The sequence below is a fragment of the Pongo pygmaeus genome, chromosome 15 (genome assembly GCF_028885625.2).
Source record: "Pongo pygmaeus isolate AG05252 chromosome 15, NHGRI_mPonPyg2-v2.0_pri, whole genome shotgun sequence".
Lineage (NCBI taxonomy): Eukaryota > Metazoa > Chordata > Mammalia > Primates > Hominidae > Pongo > Pongo pygmaeus.
Genome location: NC_072388.2, coordinates 9764768 through 9778084, shown reverse-complemented (window position 1 = coordinate 9778084; position 13317 = coordinate 9764768). Strand labels below are relative to the sequence as shown.

At 47.3% G+C, this 13317-nt stretch overlaps 1 non-coding gene across 1 annotated transcript; it reads left to right on the top strand.

The window, feature by feature from the left end:
• Positions 1 to 12213: 12213 nt before the first annotated feature.
• Positions 12214 to 12313, top strand: LOC134738192 (small nucleolar RNA U13). Its single transcript, XR_010123804.1, has one exon. It is a non-coding gene; the product is annotated as a small nucleolar RNA U13 (small nucleolar RNA).
• Positions 12314 to 13317: the final 1004 nt, after the last annotated feature.

The window sequence follows — 13317 nt, the reverse complement described above, 5'->3', positions numbered from 1 at the left end:
GCTGCATGGCCATGCAGCCTTGAGAGACTCGAGCACCTGCACACAGTGCACCTACTTCCTCCAGACAGAGTGGCCAGGGGTAAAACATGCCCCTTGAGAGACTCGAGCACCCACACAGTGCACCTGCTTCCTCCGGACGGAGTGGCCAGGTGTAAAACATGCCCCTGGGCATCTCCAGTGACAAGGAACAGCCCGCAAGGCCAGGACTCACGTGCTTCCTCAGCAAAACTGTAAATACACAAACTTTGCCTTTTTATAAAGTGAGTCCAGATGCTTCCTGACAAAAGAGGAAAAACATTTTTTATTGAATAGTACTTTTGTATATTTGACTTACATATTTGTAGCCCAGAACCATCAGCTGGTCATCAGGAGGCGGTTCACTGACCAGCCCTTGATGGGCAAGTGCTGTTTAGAATTTTGAATATGCTGTTCTGCTCATTTACTTTTTAAAATGCATTTGAATATCATTTGCAAAAATACTCAGATCTATTTGAGGGACATTGTGTATTTTGTCTCTAAATATGGCAATTGCACTGTTGCAGAAGCTAGATGCAGCCGGCCTCTTGGGGCTGACTGGTCCGCCTGGCCTATAAGACCCTCAGATGTGAATTCCACCTGTGCTCCTGGTCTCAGTGGGTCTTCGTGGACCCAAGGCGACATTTTCTAGACTCAACTTGGCTCGAGTCAGCAATTGACCATTGCTGTTTGAACTGGATTTGAACCATCTTCATCAATTTGATAAAAGGAAAAACAATGGGCTCTTAAACTATTTGCTGATTGAGCAAATGCCTATACAGCTGATTGGCTCCTGTCCTAATGGGCTGTTTTTAAGAACATCGTCTTTTTTCCTCTAAAATCTCCAAATATCTGGCCTGCTGATATTGATGACCAGTTCCAGGGGTCTGGAGTTCCTCAGAGATGGAGGCACTGTCCCCTCCACGTCAGGGCCAGTGGCGGGGCACCCTGAGTCCCTCAGAGACAGAGGCACTGTCCCCTCTATGCCAGGGCCAGTGGTGGGACACCCCGAGTCCCTCAGAGATGGAGGCACTATCCCCTTCACATCAGGGCAAGTGGTGGGACACCCAGGCCCAGTCTCCTGTACCGTCAGCAACATATCTTTGTTTTTGGGTGAGCTGAGGAAATTTGACAAACAGGCCTGTGTGTCCCTGTCCACTCAAAGCTGAGAGTGTCTCCTGCAGCCAAGTGCACCCCTTGAGCCTTTGGGGACAGCAATTCTGGTTTCCATCACCAAAAAGATGGCTTTCCTATTTGGGGCCATGTGTATGGGGAATCGCGGGGTTTGCAGTCAGGCCTGACTGATTTTGCCCAACACTGTGGCTGAGGCTCACCTGTGCCATTTTAATAGAGGCATCAAAACTTCGACATGGATCCCGTTGGTGATGGCACCAAAGCTTGTTTCCAAATTCTAATCTGGACGAGCCTTTGGGGGTTCCATTTCGGAGGCATCATGAATAACACTGCATTGAGCATTCTTTGTCTTTGTTGGACTTAGGTTTTGTTTCTGTGGAGGGCAGGTCTGGGAGTGAGCTCGTTAGCAGAGAAGGTGATTAGCTCGAGCAGTTACAGCCCAGGAGCTTCCAGTGGCTGCTCAATGAACTCTCTGGCCAGTGCCGCAAGGGTTTCGGTTCCTCCACATCACGCTGATGCATTCAGTTCTGGAATTTACATCAGCGCGTCGTGCGTCTCACTCCCAACAAATATATTTAGGTTTTTTATTCCAGTTTCACTTGTTCTATGGCATATTTAGAGCCAAGGGGATCTATGATTTTTTTATTCCCATAGGCTGAGTGTGGGGACTCACATTAAACACACACACACAACACAGAAATACTGCACACCACATTGGACTCTTATACACAAAACACACAATACACACAGACACATACCACACACGTACCATACTGCACACATTTATACACACACAATACACATAGGCACCACACACCACACCACACACTTATACACACAACACACACGTACATAAACATACACACATACAACACACACACATACACAGAGACACAGCACACACATATACACAGCACACACTTATACATATACACACACCCACATATACACAGCACACACATACCATACTACACACATTTATACACACACCACACACACACCCACATATACAACCCATAACACACACACACCCCCACATATATACAGAGACACAGCACACACACACCCACATGTACACAGCACACACACACCATACCACTTACATATATACACACACCACACACATATGCACCCCCACATATACAGAGGCATACCACACATATACCCCCACATATACACAGAGACACAGCACACACACACACCATACCACACACATTTATACATACATAACACAAACACACCACACATACCACATCACACACATAGGTATATATTTAAGAAAAAAAATTTGTTTTGTAGTGAAATGCTCATTTTTGTCAGTCTAGGTTTTATTTATTCTCGAATTTATTTTTGTGTGTTTTGCACAGGTCTTCTGACCGAGGTACCCTCTGGATTGAACAGGTCAGCAGTGGAACAATCTGTATGTTCAGAGAGCTTCCACTTAAAAATCTTATTTGACCTTCTATTTAAATACTAACTTTTGGTTTAATTTCCTTGAGAAACTCAGAAAACATCACATTTTAATTTTTATGTGGTAGTTTTCCCCAAGTTGAATTTTGTTTTTATGGACTCAATAAAAAATACAACTCGTTCTGAAAGGAAAATTTTTTCCCCAAAATTAGAACCTAAGAAATGTTTTAAGATCGTCACCTGGAAATTCTGAAGTTTGAATCTTTTAAAAACATTTTTAAAAACATTTTATACACCCTAATTCAATAATTGACTTATTTGATAATTCTTTTCTCTAACTAGATTCTGTTGCCTTTGCCTCAGGGAAGAAAGCTGTGGTTGGTAAAAGGAACTGATTCTAGATCTGTAAGGAGTGAATATGTGGTGTCAGGGTTCTCTGTGGCTCCACTATAGACAGGTACTTATGTGCAGGCACACATACATGCACACACACAAGCACACGCACAACTATGTGCCATGCTCACACACATGTGCAGACATGCACACAAACACACTTATGTGCCATGCCCACACACATGTGCAGACATGCACACACAAGCAAATGCACACCTATGTGCCATGCTCACACACATGCAGACACACACGTCACATGTGCATACATGCACGTCACACAGACACATGCACGCATACATATGTACAATTAAATGGCACCAAAAATGGAAACTCATTTTCAATTATTGCAACATTGTTTTTGAAACTTTGTGCTGATGAGATAGGCAATCCCAGGGAGCAGGAATGAGAACAGAGAGGCTCCCACAGAGGCCTGGGAAGCTGGCAGAAGTCTGTGCTACTGATCTATGAAGTGTCAGCTGTGGCCCTGGGGCTGGCCCTCTGGGACCTGGGAGCATGAGCATCACTGGTGAGAATGGTCTGCTGAGATCACAGGAGAGAAGGCTCTTTTGGCACCTCGGGGTAGGGATGCTGGGGCAACGAGCACCCTGCACTCTGGGCTGGATGTCTGCTGTGCAAGCCCACTGTTGCCACAGCCATGCCAGGTGACAGGCCACCCACACACAGTGGCTTATGAGACAGCTATCTGCTGTCATGCTAGAGGTGAAGTTCTGACTAGAGAAAGTAGCAGGCATGAACACGGGGTTGGGGTCCCACCAAACAGACAGGATCTAGGAGGGTCCTGGGCAGGTGCCTGGGGCTGCTGGGCCTGCGCAGGGCAAGAAGGGGTGGAACAACAGGAATTGCGTCCATGCTGCTCACTCAGACAAGGACCCCACGGGCTTGGCAGGACAGGGTGGCCACTGTCAGGTCCGTCCAGCCACGGCAGCTGTGCAGAACCAACGGCATCTGAGCAGGGCAGAGACAGACCCATGAGAGCGTTTAGATGAAAAGCACATGGGCATGATGTGGCGTCGGCCTCACCACAGCATCCCCCAGGTGGAAGAGTTAGGTTAGTTGAGGCTGCAGGTTCTCTCCTTATTCTTTCTATTTAGATAATGCAATGGTGGCAGATGCTGCTGCCTGATAAATTGGTGGGAAGAGTGTCTGACTGGCTCTGCCTGGGAGTGTGATGCTCACTGCACCATCCGGGCCTCAGCCATGACCCCACCTCCCCGCATCTGCTCACACCTGGACACGAGCGTCCCCACACACAGGAGGCCAGTTTCCCACTCTCAACGGCTCCCACTCCTCATCAGATCTTCGTTCACTCCCCATCCTGTATCCCCATTTTTAAGGATTTTTATTTGATATTCTGTGTAACAGCAGTACTGAAAATCATGTTACCTGACACCATATTTAATATTTATTTACAGCCAGCAAAGCGACATCTCAGTCTATCTCCTTTCATATTAAGCAATAAGTGTATGGAACTGGAAAGCTGGATGATTTTGTAAGTCAATTTGAAAAGTCACCTTGCAACTCTCCAGAAATAACATGCTAGCAAGTATTCCTGTGCACTATAACTCTCTGGAAATAACACATTAGCACATATTCCTGTGCACTATATCTCTCTGGAAATAACACACTAGCACATATTCCTGTGCACTGTAACTCTCTAGAAATGACACGATAGCACGTATTCCTGTGCACTGCAACTCTCTGGAAATAACATGATAGCACGTATTCCTGTGCACTGTAACTCCCTGGAAGTAACACGATAGCACGTATTCCTGTGCACTGTAACTCTCTGGAAATAACACGATAGCACGTACTCCTGTGCACTATAACTCTATGGAAATAACATGATAGCATGTATTCCTGTGCACTATATCTCTATGGAAATAACACACTAGCGTGTATTCCTGTGCACTATAACTCTCTGGAAATAACACGCTAGCACATATTCCTGTGCACTATAACTATGGAAATAACACACTAGCATGTATTCCTGTGCACTATAAGTCTCTGGAAATAACACGATAGCACGTATTCCTGTGCACTATAACTATGGAAATAACACGATAGCATGTATTCCTGTGCACTATAACTACAGAAATAACATGCTAGCACATATTCCTGTGCACTATAACTCTCTGGAAGTAACACGCTAGCACATATTCCTGTGCACTTCAACTCTCTGGAAATAGCATGATAGCACGTATTCCTGTGCACTGTAACTCTCTGGAAATAACATGATAGCACATATTCCTGTGCACTGTAACTCTCTGGAAATAACATGCTAGCACGTATTCCTGTGCACTATAACTCTGGAAATAACACGCTAGCACGTATTCCTGTGCACTATAACTCTCTGGAAATAACACGCTAGCACGTATTCCTGTGCACTATAACTCTCTGGAAATAACACGCTAGCACGTATTCCTGTGCACTATAACTGCGGAAATAACACGCTAGCATGTATTCCTGTGAACTATAAGTCTCTGGAAATAACACGATAGCACGTATTCCTGTGCACTATAACTACAGAAATAACATGATAGCACGTATTCCTGTGCACTATAACTACGGAAATAACACGCTAGCACGTATTCCTGTGCACTATAACTCTCTGGAAATAACACGCTAGCACATATTCCTGTGCACTATAACTACAGAAATAACACGATAGCACGTATTCCTGTGCTCTGTAACTCTCTGGAAATAACACCCTAGTACAGATTCCTGTGCACTATAACTACGGAAATAACATGATAGCACGTATTCCTGTGCACTCTAACTCCCTGGAAATAACACGCTAGTACGTATTCCTGTGCACTATAACTACGGAAATAACACGATAGCACGTATTCCTGTGCACTCTAACTCTCTGGAAATAACACGATAGCACGTATTCCTGTGCACTGTAACTGACTTCAAACAGAAGTTATTGTATGAAACTCCAAAACACTTGCTGGTTGTTCCTGGCCCAGCGAGCCCTGGCTCAGGGGCAATAGCTCCACGTACTGGAGCCTCATTTGGAGCCGAGGTGGCCTCTGGAGAGCCTCACCCCAGCCCTGCCAGCATCACCACCAAGTGGGCACAGTACCTGGACTTCTGAAGGCCATCCCCCGTTCCTATAAAGCCTGCAGCTTCAGGGTGGTGGGGACTTGGTGAACTCGGAATTCCAGGAGCCTGGGCTCACGGCTGCCCTTCTTTGGCTGTGCAGGGAGGTCCTTGGTCAGAAGAAATGCTGTGTGGACCCCATGGTGGGGTGGGGCTTTCTGAGTCAGGGATGGCAGTTTTGGCCACAGCGTGGCACACAGGGAAGGCAAATCCATGCCCCCGAGTTCTGTTCCACTCAGGACAAAAAAGCTCCCCAGGGAGCTGCCGCTCCCCTGATGGAAGCCGTGGATGTGACCACCTGCCCCAGGCAGCTGGCCGACCCCAGGGGAATGGTGCCACCTCGGAGCTTTGTGCTAGCCTCTGCTGCTGGCTGATGGCACTCAGTGGTGGTTGTAGCCGGTTAGCCTTGGTGGGTGGAGTCCGTGATGCTGAGTCCAGGGTCACTGCCTGAAGTTCTGACCACTGGGGGGATTTTGCCTCCCCACTGCCCTCAGCGATGTCCTGGGCAGGGGCTGTGGTGCTGCTGCCCCCCCACTTCTGGGCGACACCTGCACATGGCATAGAACCATCTGGAAAACTGGCCCGAGTCTAGTTGTCTTCTGTCAGCTGATCTAGGGAATTTTCCATGAGGCCACAGGTGCAGGAGAGAGACGGCCGTGTGGCAGGAGTGGAGGTCAGGGACGTTCCTTCTTCACTCGTGCCTTCAGGGCTTACACCAAACCACGTACACACCACTTCCATTTGGTGATGGAATACAGCTGTGCACACCTGAGCATGTCATATATAAGCATGTTGTGTATGAGTGTGTGCTATGAGTGTGTCATGCATAAGCGTGTCACGTATGAGCATGTCCAGTATAAGCATGTGCTATAGTGTGTCATGTATGAGCATGTGCTATGAGTGTGTCATGTATGAGCATGTCATGTATGAGCCTGTGCCATAACAAGGGGCTAACCTGTCGCGGTGTTTCCCCGCAGATCACTGTGAGGAGCCCCTGGTGTCCACCCTACCCTCGTCGTCCTTCAGCAGCTCCTCCGAGCTGTCCAGCAGCCACAATCCCAGCTTCGCCAGACTGAACCGGAGAGACGGTATGTCCACTTCCCATCTCTTACTGATTCATGGTGGAGCTCACACAGTTTCAAGGATCAGCATCTCTTTTGTTAAGGGGTCATGAGTAAATTACCCAATGCGCAGAAAATAAAATTCTGAGTATTATTCAAACAGGTTTGTAGGAATGTTTCTGTTAGAAATGTATGGCGTGTAAATGTTCTATCCACAGACCAAGGTCGGCAGTGGGGGTTTCTCTCTGCACCGGGCCATGGAGGGGATTGGGCAGGACAGGGTGTGGGTGGCATGTACCTGTGCACTGAGTATGCCCATTTCCACATGAAAATGCGCACAGGACATGGCATATACCAGGTTCTATTTATCTTGGAAAACGTATTTTCTATCACACATATTCAATTTTATGGGTATACAAGCTGTGAGTATCAAGTTATTCTTCTTTAAGTCGAACAGAACTGGAAGCCGTGTCATTTCCATCGCGACTGTGGCCAATTCCATGAAATTCTGAGGATTTAAAACAACTGAGATTCATTCCCTTGCAGTTCTGGGGGTCAAAGTCTGCAGTGGGGCTCATGGCACTAAGGTCAAGCTGTGGGCAGGGCTGGGTCCTTCTGGAGGTGCCCGGGAGCCTCTGTTTCCTCCTTCCCATGCCTGGAGGCACCTGTTCCTTGGCTTATGGTTCCTTCCCCATCTTCAAACCAGCAATGGCCACAGAGTTTTGTCTCTACCCATCCCTCTAGCCCTGACTCTTCTGTCTTCCTCTCTCTCATTTAAAGATGTGTGGGTCAGATGACACTACCTCCTTCCCCTGGATACCAGGATAGTGTCCGGGTCAGATGACGCTGCCCCCTTCCCCCTGGATGCCAGGATAGTGTCTGGGTCAGATGACACTGCCCCCTCCTTCCTGGATACCAGGATAGTGTCCGGGTCAGATGACACTGCCCCCTCCCTCCTGGATACCAAAATAGTGTCCTGGTCAGATGACACTGCCCCTCCCTCCTGGATACCAGGATAGTGTCCGGGTCAGATGACTGGCAGCCTTCATGCCTTGTTGCCACACAAGGTAGCCCTGACCCTGCTTCTGGGGGCAGATGTGGCATCTTCCGTGGGCCAGTGCTCTGCCCCCCACTGAGAGCTAGAAGCGTGGGCTTAAAAGATGCTTGCCAATTAAAAACAAAGCGAAATAAATGTCTTCTTTCTCTCAAGAGTGCGAATGTGAAGCCGTATTTGTGGCCCTCTGGGCTCATTTTATTCCCATAGTCAAGGCTTCTTCTCTGGGAGTGTGCTGAGCGGTGTGTGCCCCTGCTTAAAGACAAATGCACAAATCTGAGCCCCAAGTTGCTCTGGAGAAAGAAAGGGGTAAAAAACTTACAGAGACAGGGACGAGAGTGCTGCAGTTCTTGCAATGCAAAATGCAAGAGAGAGCATTTGTGCACACATTCCAGGGAGATCCAGCTGGCCCGGCGCTGCTCACATGGGGGGTGCCTGTGCAACCTGGGCCAAGTAGGGAGGACCCCAGTGCTGCAAGAGGAGGACCCAGGACCCTAAGGCCATGAAGGGAGGACCCTCAGGCCATGTGGGGACTATCCTAGGGCTGCATTCCACGTTCACTCTCCTGTTTCCTTCTCATCTGTGTGGAGCTGGTACTCAACACTGGACCACATTTACTGCAGTGAATACTGGGTGACACAAAAAGATATAATTTATACACAATGATTTGGTATTTTACTCTTTTAATATAGGCACACTGGTAGATAAATGATGATGTTTCCAAAGTGCTTATTACTGTACAGATGTGCCACACATGTGATGACACCTTGTCATTTGATATTTTAAAATTACAACTTAAAAATTATTTCACTATATAAGGGGGCCTTGGTGAAGAGGTGGCATGCACTGTGTGAACACAGAAGTCTCTGGCATTCATGTTGGATACCAGGTAGGAACGGGAGTCCCGGGTTCCCATGAGAAGTATCTCGCCGTGGGTCGTGGCTGCGTGCTGGGGTTGGCCTCCCACTGTGACTGCCTCATGGGACAGGTGGTCAGGGATCCCACGGCTTCCCCCACACAAAAGGTTCTCAGCAGAAGCAGGGGCCTCCCTGGACTCAGGCTGGGACCCCAGCAGGTAGACTCGGGCTGGGACAGCAGCAGGAGCCTCCGTGGACTCCTGCTCTCCTGGAGCCTCTGCTTCCCCTCCACTCACAGGTGTCCTGGCCTCGGTTCATCATGGGCCCCATCTGATGTTTCGTCCCAGGGAGCTGCCCCCACAGGACTGGGCCCCTTAAAGGACAGCATCCAGGGAGGCCGAGCTCCTCTGTGAGCCCCACGCCCAGGACCCCTTGCCCTGCAGTGGTGCTCCCCAGCCCTCCCCCATCTCCCACACCCTTGCTGTTGCCTCCTCACCACTCCCTCTGGCAGCCCTGGCAGCCCCACCTCCACACCTGTGCCCGCCCCGCCTTCACACCTGAGCCCGCCCTGCCTTCACACCTGAGCCCGCCCTGCCTTCACACCTGAGCCTGGCCCACAGGATCACAGCCACAATGCTGACCTGGTGCCATTCTCTGCTCAGAACGCACTCAAAGGAGCTATTCCGTGCATGCTTAATTTGGCAGTCTTTCTTTTACTTCAAATGAGATTTATTTGAGCCATATTACATCTGAATTTCTAATATCTGTCTCTAAGTGGATTAGCTTTATCCCTGAACCCAAAGCGAGATGCAATTACAGCCGTGTTCTACGGCCAACTGGGCTTATCCACACTGTCACAGCAAATAAAAGGGATATTTTTGTGCCACTAAAACACAACAAAAGGAGAAATAGTTTAGGAAAATACAGTGTTCATTCTTATTTGAGTCCTAAATATTGTACTTATTTAGGAGAAACACAATATTTTTTTTGTAAATAAACTAGAAAAATCTATGCTTCAATCAATTACTCTCAAAGTTTTCACGGCTTATACAATGAAAGGGGATAACATATTGAAATCACTAAGTTTATCCTCCGTGCTTCTGTGTAAATTTAAGAACAGGCACTTGTCTGGGCTCGTCACTGGCCCGGCAAGGTCATCAGCCCGAGTGGTTCAAGGATCAGGGTCCGCCTCAGCAGAAATCATTTTAAGTCTCTATTTTCCCAGAGCTCATAACGAAGCAAGATATCAACCTCAATGAATTTTATTTGCATGTTAAGTTTAAACCAGCCCATTTTAATTATCTCTTACTTGTTAATTCATCGTTTTTGATTGGGCTTTATTCTATTTTTCTCCCTCCTGATAGCCTGCAGCCCTCATGAAAGAATTGCAAATTGGGAGTGAGTTATCGGAGGCCGCAGGGCGTTCTGAGGTTTTCACATTTCTCGTTGGGTTGGGATCTTGCTGTGAATGATGGCTGTGTGACAGATCTGGGCAGGAACGAGGACACCAGTAAAACATAAATTACTCTGCGTCAGGAGCACCAAGAAACATTAGGTTTCCACAGCCATGCCGGGGCCTCACAGTGAGAGAAGGAACAGGCAGAAAGCCTGCAATGCTCCAAGCACAGCATCTCCCTTGTGGTTGGAATCTGCTCTAACATCCAAGCGGGTGCCTAGAACCTCGAGTGGCACCAACTTAGACCATGCTGCTTCCTGGAAACACAGATCTATGATTGAGTTTAAATACAAAGTGGGCACAATAACAGACTAACAACAAAACTAATAGTAACATAGAAATATAATAAAATATTGTAATACAAGTTATGTGAATGTGGTTTCTCTCTCTCTGAAAATATCTCATTGTATGGCAGGCCCCTTCTTGAGATGCTCACATGCCCAACTCATGAGAGAGGTGAGTGACACACGCTGAGCCGTGGGCCACATGACACCTTTCCCTCTGCGGTGGACCCCGGTCCCTGGCACCCTCTGCAGCCATGGGTCATGTGACACCTTTCCCTCTGCAGGGGCCTAGGTCCTCCCACTCTCACACTTTCTGCAGCCATAGGCCATGTGGCACCTTTCCCTCTGTCCTGCCCTGGGTCTTCATGCCCTCTGCAGCCATGGGCCATGTGACACCTTTCCCTCTGTGGTAGTCCCAGGTCCTCATGCCATGATGGTGTTTGTGGTCCGGCCTCAGCAGCAGGCAGTGTCCATGACTAATGGGCAGGTCGCCCAGATGGCTGAATATGCTGGATGAGGGGATTATTCACATTGGGGCCAACTTCACCAGGCTCCTTAGAGCAGGGCATGATTTAAACTCGTGAAACATTTATTCCTGAAGTTGCCATTGACCTCAGGCGGCTGAAACTGCAGAGAGCAAAACCTAGGATGAGGGTACCGCTGTGGACCACTCCTGTGTCTGCGTCTCCAGGGCAGGGCAGGGGTTCACGATGTGAAGGTGGCTCTGCCCGGGTCACAGAGGGCAGGCAGCGGCAGTGCAGGGCAGGGGTTCACGATGTGAGGGTGGCTGTGCCCAGACACAGAGGGCAGGCGGTGTCGGTGCAGGGCAGGGGTTCATGATGTGAGGGTGGCTGTGCCCGGGTCACAGAGGGCAGGCGGCGGTGGTGCAGGGCACTTCACTGTCCCCAGGGGAGAGGAGAGAAGCTCTCAGGCCCTCCCTCACCCGGAACGCTGCTCTGGTGGGCTTTGAAGCCACCACGCTATCAGCAAAGAGACTTGCTCAGTTTCCTTGGTAGAGGGAATTCAGTGGCCCATGAGAGACTTCATAGCTAAAGAAGAATCGTAACAGGCAGCCAGTGTCAGTGATAACTCCAGCAATGCTACAACGGCACAGCTGACAAACAGGGAGGACACCAGGTGACAACAGAAGCTAACATTGGCATCATCAAGGCATGCCAGGGATCGATACCCAACATCAGAAGCCGGGGGTGCCAGAAGGGATTCTCACCTACGGGCTTCAGGGAAGATGTTTCTTCCTGGCACCTTGACTTTGGACTCCTGGCACCTTGACTTTGGACTCCTGGCTTCTACATCTAACAGACATGCACTTCTCCTGTTTCGAGCCATCCAGTTTGGTGCTTTGTTATGAAGCCTAGATAATTAATATGACCCTGAAGGAAGAAAAATACAGCAGCAAAAAAATACGATCCTTTTTAGCTCATAAGCATGATGATCGGGCACTCATGCACACATGTGAGATGTGTCACCCTCCAACCCTGTTACGTTAGCACATTATCCACCTGACATGAACTTAAAGAAAATGAATAAATACTCATTGATGGTTAAAGTGGTTCTGATGTGATTCTAAACATCTGTTGGGATGATATTTAAGACAGCTGTGTTATGTATTGGGAACGCAATATAGAACCAAAATGGAGAAAATGTTTATATGTTGTAATCAAACTGGTCACGTGATGATGTCACTAGCCTGTGATTTTATATATTCTATACTATATATATTATTTATATATAATTTATATGTATATAGATTGTAATATCTAGAGTGATCACTCTAAGAAGATGAAAGAAAAACACAGATATAAAAATGAGCCAAAAAGTAATGTTAAAAATTGCTTCTTGCCATAGAATGTAGAAAAAAAAGAGAAATGAAAAGCAGAACAAAAAAATAAAAGAACCAGAAAACAGACAAAAAATGCCATACTTAATCTCTAACATAACAATAATTACATAAAGGGTAAGCAGACTAACACACTAATTAAGACACAGATATTTGAAGAGTAGGTTTAAATACATGACCCAATTTTATGTAATTTACAAAATGCTTACTTCAAATATCATGACATATACGGGTTGAAAGTAAAAGCATGGGGAAAGAAATGTCATGCAATCATTAATGAAAAGAAAGCAGGAGTTGCTATATTGATATCAGAAAAAGTAGACTTAAGAGCAGGTAAAATTACCAAATACAGAAGGGGACTTTATACAATTATGTTTAAAATAACCTAAAAGGAATATATACCAATACTAATTATGTATGCTAATTGTGCACCAAATACCACACCTGCACAGATGTGAAGCAGAAACTAATGGAGGTGAAGGGACAAACAGAGGAATCTAAGTATAAGTCTTAGAACTTGAGGCCCCTCTCCCAACAATTGTTAGAACAACCACACAGAAAATCATCAGGGACACAGAAATGACCTGTGCCATCAACCACCTGTATCGAAGTGGTCATTCTAGAACACTCCACATTTCAACAGCAGAACACAGACTCTTAACTGCACATGAA